This window comes from Olea europaea, chromosome 11 (genome assembly GCF_002742605.1).
Source record: "Olea europaea var. sylvestris chromosome 11, O_europaea_v1, whole genome shotgun sequence".
Classification (NCBI taxonomy): domain Eukaryota; kingdom Viridiplantae; phylum Streptophyta; class Magnoliopsida; order Lamiales; family Oleaceae; genus Olea; species Olea europaea.
Genome location: NC_036247.1, coordinates 1,178,981 through 1,187,156, shown reverse-complemented (window position 1 = coordinate 1,187,156; position 8,176 = coordinate 1,178,981).

The window sequence follows — 8,176 nt, the reverse complement described above, 5'->3', positions numbered from 1 at the left end:
TTTTTTTTAAACACTGCTGTACTGTTCGCGTGAACAGTACTGTTCACGTGAATAGTTTTTTTTTTTAACACTGTTGTACTGTTCGCGTGAACAGCACTGTTCACGTGAATAGTTTTTTTTTAAACACTGCTGTACTGCTCGCGTGAACAGTACTGTTCACGTGAATTTTTTTTTCTTTTTTTATTTTGCAAAATCTTAAAATAGAATTTTCTTAGAATTATTGTTTCCCGTCTTAATGATTTGAATAACACGTAACTGAAAAGACTTCCAGGCAAGGAGGGGGGTCACAAGCGGACCGCTTAAATCCCAAGCTCACCTTAGACAGTTTAGGTCTTTTTGACAAAGTCTTTCAATCTTGTGAATACGCAAATCAAAGAAACTCGAAACAATAAGTGGGAAAAAGAGATTTATTAAAATATGATTTTTTTTTAAATAACATACCCACGCATACTGAGACATGCACACACTAATTGATAATATATACATGCACACACGTACAAATAAATGTTCACACAGGTTTAAAGATTTGCTTTGAATATCAAATCATCTTTTTGGTATTGTTTCTTTTTTGTTTCAGATTCATAGCTCTAATATATATATATATATAAAAATATCTCTACCTATTATGATTTGAATTATGGTCATTGCAGGATGCAACAGACTGCACAAGGACAAATGAAAGAGACACTTTGGAAGGTGTCAGATGCACTAAATGAAGAAATGAATGGCCAATTCACTGTGAAAAATTTAAGTGCCCTATAAATCAAAACTTTCTGTACTATACCGTTCACGTATTTTTAAACCCTTTTTTTTTTTGAAAAAGTCTACAGGAAAGAAAAACCGAAAAAAATATCTCTACCTATTATGATTTGAATTATGGTCATTGCAGGATGCAACAGACTGCACAAGGACAAATGAAAGAGACACTTTGGAAGGTGTCAGATGCACTAAATGAAGAAATGAATGGCCAATTCACTGTGAAAAATTTAAGTGCCCTATAAATCAAAACTTTCTGTACTATACCGTTCACGTATTTTTAAACCCTTTTTTTTTTTGAAAAAGTCTACAGGAAAGTAAAACCGTGCTCTGATACCATACTGTAACGCCCCAATTTTTTTTTTCATTAAGCATAAACACGGGAACGTTACGAAAACTCATTTTTTCTTTATTTATAAAAATGCGGAACTATATAAAATTCTTCAATAAACAAATAATTGTAACGTTTAAATTAACATTATTGAAAGCGTATCTAACCATAAACATAAACTCCTAAGTAATTCAAATAATGCGTTCTAAATTAAAATAAACAAATTGCTAAATTTAAAATGGCAAACTTATTTCTTTTTCTCTATTCTTTATCCACTTGGCAGTCCGCATCACCAATTCTCCACTGTTCCAATCGACCCGAACTAATCTGTAAAATTAATGTAAGAGTGAGTATTAAAAATACCCAGTAAGATACGTGCAAATTTCCATACACATGTATATAACAAATAAATAATACACTTCATACCGCTCTTCTCTTATGGAGTATATCGGTGACCAAGCGACACACCCATCTTAGGTCCTCTTAATTTTCATGTAGAAATTTCATATCTCTTTCTCTAGAACCCGAAGGTCCACTAGCATTCCATGCATATTTAATCGCATATAAGAGCATAAGGAAACGTAAACACTTTGCACATAAATGTATCTTACCTGTTATCGAAAGAAATATGAATGCAAGTTCCAAACTACTGAATTTCTTGATTGAAAAATCAGTTTGCTTTCTTTCTCTAAAAGTATTTTTCTCTCTGTCTTGTGCGTAAAATTTCTATGAAACTGTTTATGATCTCCTTCTCTCTCTCTACTCCCCCCTTTTTTTGTTTCTTTCTCGTTTTCTGTGACGAATAATTTTGACTTCATGGGGTATATATATATATATATATATATAGATATAGATATAGGACAAATAGTGATTAAATCCTAGTGTACTTAGGATTGAAGTACCGTATCCCTCAAGCAAAAGAATTTGGATTGGTATGAATTATAAAATCTTATCTCCATGCTGTAAGATTTTCAGGAGGTTGAAAAGACTTCTTAAGCACAAATGCCGAGGCTAGGAAAAGGATGTTTCTTGGTATTTTATTTAATACATCCAGATTAGTTTAAATAAAGATTTTGCTTAGTTAAAGGTATCCTAATCATCATGGTTAACTCACAGAATCTGGACTAGAAATTAGTAGATGGAGCACTAAAATTCTACATTGGATAACAGTAAGTGGAGTGAGATATATCAAAATTTACAATTAACATTTATCGTAATAAAAATTAGGATTATAATTAGCAATTAATATTTATCATAAAAAAAAGGATAAGATTCCACTGTGGATATATAAAATCTCAGGCTTCATCTAACAACTTTTATATAAGATAATAATTTAATATATATCCAATTCATAATTAACAATTTACAACTATCTTAATTAAAATAGAATTATAATTAACTGTTAATCTTTATCAAACTAAATATAAAACAATTATTAGCATTTAATAATACTTGTTAAACGTGTGGCTGTACCATCAAATCTTACCAACATAATTACTTATTTTAATCAAATAATATAAAAAGTTAGTTTATCTCCATCTCAACACACATACTTGGTGGCCAATATCAACTCCTACCTACATATTTAATTAACAATAATGATAAAAATCTTATAATGTCAATAACTTGGGCTTGAGACATTCGAAATAAATTTTCTCGAGTCCATGGTGCACCATTTAATGTAACCTACACAATGAGTTCAATATTGATATACTAAATCTTACTCTATCAAAATTTAATTTTCTGACCCAAGTAAAAATATAATTTAAAGCATATTTCAATATATATATATTATTCTAAAATTTTCGGAGTGTTACATTGTTTGACATTTGTATTATTGTCAAGTGTCAATTGGATGGAAAAACTATTTGAAATTTAAATTGTCTAACACGGTAATGTCATGTGACAAAGTGTAAACAAAAGTGTACACCATAGTGTACTTGTAACAATGTCCTTACCGATTGAACTTTGCTATTTGTACACCAATTTTTGACACGTTGTTTGACACTTGCATTGTTGTCAAGTGTCAATTGGATGGGAAAACTATTTGAAATTTAAACCATCCAACAGGGTAATGTTACGTGGCAAAGTGTAAACTAAAGTGTACACCACAATTTACATGTAGCAAGGTTCTTACCGATTGAAGTTTGCTATTTGCACACTGATTTTTAACACATTGTTTAACACTTACATTGTTGTCAAGTGTAAAATGGATGGGAAAACTGTTAGAAATTCAAGTTGTCCAATAAGGCAATTTCATGTGGCAAAGTGTAAACTAAAGTGTACACCATAGTGTACATATAGCAAGGTTCTTATCGATTGAACTTTGCTATTTGTCCACTGATTTTTGACATGTCGTTTGACACTTGCATTGTAGTCAAGTGTCAATTGGATGGGAAGATTGTTTGAAATTTAAACTGTCCAACAGGGTAATGTCAAGTGGTAAAGTCTACTATGGTGTACACCATAGTGTACATGTAGCAAGGTCCTAGCCGATTGAACTTTGCTATTAGTACACTGATTTTTGACCCATTGTTTCACACTTCCATTGTTGTCAAGTATGAACTGGATGGGAAACATGCCTCAAATTCAAACTGTCCAATAGGGTAATGTCATGTGGAAAAGTGTAAACTATTTTGTACACCATAGTGTACATATAGCAAGGTTCTTACCGATTGAACTTTGCTTTTCGTACACTAATTTTTTACACGTTGTTTGACACTTGCATTTTTGTCAAGTGTCAATTGGATGGGAAAACTATTTGAAATTTAAACTTTCCAGCAGAGTAATGTCACGAGGTAAAGTGTAAACTAAAGTGTGTACTCTGTAGTGTACATTTAGCGAGGTTCTTACCGATTGAACTTTTCTATTTGTACTCTGATTTTTGATACATTGTTTGACACTTGCATTGTTGTCAAGTGTGAATTGGATGAGAAAACTATTTGAAATTTAAGCTGTTCAACAGGGTAATGTCACGTGGTAAAGTGTAAATAAAAGTGTGTACACCATAGTGTACATGTAGCAATGTTCTTATTGATTAAACTCTGCTATTTGTACACTGATTTTTGACACGTTGTTTGAAACTTACATTTTTGTCAAGTGTCAATTGGATGGGAAAGCTATTTGAAATTTAAACTGTCCAATAGGGTAATGTCACGTGGCGAAGTGTAAACTAAGGTGTACACCATAGTGTACATGTTGCAATTTTCTTACCGATATAACTTTGCTATTTCTACACTGATTTTTGGCAAGCTAGTTGACACTAACATTCTTGTCAAGTGTCAATTGGATTAAAAACTGTTTGAAATTCAAATTGTCCAATAGTTAATTTTACGTTGCAAAGTGTAAACTAAAGTGTACACCATAGTGTACATGTAGTAAGGTTCTTACCTATTGAACTTTGCTATCTGTACACTGATTTTTGAAACGTCGTTTGACACTTGCATTGTAGTCAAGTGTCAATTTGATGGGAAAACTGTCCGAAATTTAAACTGTCCAATAGGGTAATGTTACATAGTGTAAACTGAAGTGTACCTCGTAGTGTATATGTAGCAAAGTTCTTACTGATTGAACTTTGTTACTTATACACTGATTTTTGACATGTTGTTTGACACTTGTATTGTTGTCAAGTGTGAATTGGAAGGGAAAAATGCTTGAAATTCAAAATGTCCAACAGGGTAATGTCATGTGGCAAAGTGTAAACTAAGTGTGCACCATAGTGTACATGTAGCAAGGTTGTTACCGATTGAACTTTGCTATTTGTACACAGATTATTGACATGTTTTTTGACACTTACATTCTTGTCAAGTGTCAATTGGATAGGAAAACTGTTTGAAATTTAAACTGTCCAGCAGGAAAATTTCACGAGGTAAAGTGTAAACTAAAATGTGTACACCATAGTGTACATGTAGCAAGGTTGTTACCGATTGAACTTTGCTATTTGTACACAGATTATTGACATGTTTTTTGACACTTACATTCTTGTCAAGTGTCAATTGGATAGGAAAACTGTTTGAAATTTAAACTGTCCAGCAGGAAAATTTCACGAGGTAAAGTGTAAACTAAAATGTGTACACCATAGTGTACATGTAGCAAGGTTGTTACCGATTGAACTTTGCTATTTGTACACAGATTATTGACATGTTTTTTGACACTTACATTCTTGTCAAGTGTCAATTGGATAGGAAAACTGTTTGAAATTTAAACTGTCCAGCAGGAAAATTTCACGAGGTAAAGTGTAAACTAAAATGTGTACACCATAGTGTACATGTAGCAAGGTTGTTACCGATTGAACTTTGCTATTTGTAAACTGATTTTTAACATGTTGTTTGACACTTGCATTGTTGTCAAGTGTATATTGGATGGAAAAACTGTTTGAAATTTAATCAAGTGCCAAATGGATGGAAAAATTGTTTGAAATTTAAACTGTCCAGCAGGAAAATTTCACGAGGTAAAGTGTAAACTAAAATGTGTACACCATAGTGTACATGTAGTAATGTTCTTACCGATTGAACTTTGCTATTTGTATACAGATTATTGACATGTTTTTTGACACTTACATTCTTGTCAAGTGTCAATTGGATAGGAAAACTGTTTGAAATTTAAAGTGTCCAACAAGGTAATGGCACGTGGTAAAGTGTAAACTAAAGTGTATACCATAGTGTATATGTAACAAAGTACTTACTATTGAACTTTGATATTTGTAGACTGATTTTTGACATATTGTTTGACACTTGCATTGTTGTCAAGTGTCAATTGGATGAGAAAACTGTTTGAAATTTAAACTGTCCAATAGGGCAATGTTACGTGGCAAAGTTTAAACAAAAGTGTACACCATAGAGTACAAGTAGTAAGGTCTAACTGATTGAACTTTGCTATTTGTACAATAATTTTTGACACGTTGTTTGACACTTGCATTGCTGTCAAATCTCAAATGAATGGGAAAACTATTTGAAATTTAAACTGTCTGACAGGGTAATGTCTTATGGCAAAGTGAAAACAAAAGTGTACACCATAGTGTACTTGTAGCAAGGTTCTTACCGATTGAACTTTGCTATTTGTACAATGATTTCTGACACGTCGTTTGACACTTGCATTGTTGTCAAGTGTCAATTGGATGGGAAAATAGTTTAAAATTTAAACTGTCCAGCCGGGTAATGTTACTTGGCAAAGTGTAAACTAAATTTTACACCATAGTGTACATGTAGCAAGGTCCTTATCGATAGAACTTTGCTATTTGTACACTGATGTTTTACATGTTGTTTGACACTTACATTGTTGTCAAGTGTGAATTAGATGGGAAAACTGCTTCAAATTCAAACTATCCAGCAGGGTAATGTCACGTGGCATGGTGTAAACTAAAGTGCAAACCATAGTGTACATGTAGCAAGGTTCTTACCGATTGAACTTTGCTATTCGTACACTGATTTTTTACACATTGTTTGACACTTAAATTGTTGTCAAGTGTCAATTGGATGGGAAAACTATTTGAAATTTAAACAGTCCAATACGGTAATGAAACGACGCAAAGTGTAAACTAAATGTGTACACCATAGTGTACATGTGGCAAGGTTCTTACCGATTGAACTTTGCCATTTATACATTGATTTTTGACACGTTGTTTGACAGTTGCATTGTTGTCAAGTGTCAGTTGGATGGGAAAATTGTTTGTAATTTAAACTGTCCAACAGGGTAATGGCACGTGGCAAAGTGTATACTAAAGTGTACACGATAGTGCACATGTAATAAATTTCTTGACGATTTAACTTTGCTATTTGTAAACAGATTCTCGACACATTGTTTGAAACTTGGATTGCTGTCAAGTGTCAATTGGATGGGAAAACTAATTGAAATTTAAATTTTCCAATAGGGCAATGTCACGTGCAAAGTGTAATCTAATGTGTACACTATAGTGTATATGTAGCAAGGTTCATACCAATAGAACTTTGCTATTTCTACACCGATTTTGGACACGCTGTTTGACACTTGCATTGTTGTCAAGTGTATATTGGATGGAAAAACTGTTTGAAATTTAAACTGTCCAACAGGGTAATAACACGTGGTAAAGTGTATACTAAAGTTTACACCATAGCGTACATGTGGCAAGGTTCTTATCGATTGAACTTTGCTATTTGTACATCGATTTTTGACACATTGTTTCACACTTGCATTGGTATCAAGTGTCAATTGGATGGGAAAACTGTTTAAAATTTAAATTGTCCAACATGGTAATGTCACGTGGCAAAGCGTAAACTAAAGTGTACCCCATAGATTACATCTAGCAAGTTCTTATCTATTGAACTTTGCTATTTGTACGCTGATTTTGGACACATTATTTCAAACTTTCATTGTAGTCAAGTGTCAATTGGATGGGAAAATTGTTAGAAATTTAAACTGTCCAATAGGGTAATGCCACGTGGTAAAGTGTAAACTAAAGTGTTCACCATAGTGTACAAGTAGCAAGGTCCTTACCGATTGAAGTTTGCCACTTCTACATAGATTTTTGACATGTTGTTTGATACTTACATTGTTGTCAAGTGTCAATCGAATGGGAAAACTGTTTGAAATTTAAACTGTCCAACATGGTAATGACACGTGGTAAAGTGTAAACTAAAGTGTTTATCGTAGCGTACTTGTCGCAAGGTTCTTACCAATTGAACTTTGCTATTTGTACATTGAATTTTGACACGTTGTTTGGCACTTGCATTGTTGTCAAATGTCAATTGGATGGGAAAATTGTTTGAAATTTAAATTGTTGAACAGGATAATGTAACGTGGCAAAGTGTAAACTAAAGTGTGCACCATAGTGTACATGTAACAAAGTTCTTACTGATTGAACTTTGCTATTTGAACACTGATTTTTGACACATTTTTTAGCACTTGAATTATTGTCTAGTGTCAATTGGATGGGAAAATCATTTGTAATTTAATCTGTCCAATAGGGTAATGTTACGTGGTAAAGTGTAAACTGAAGTGTACACCATAGTGTACATGGTAAGGTTCATATCGATTGTACTTTGCCATTTGTATACAGATTTTTGACACGTTGTTTCACACTTTCATTGTAGTCAAGTGTTAATTGCAAGGGAA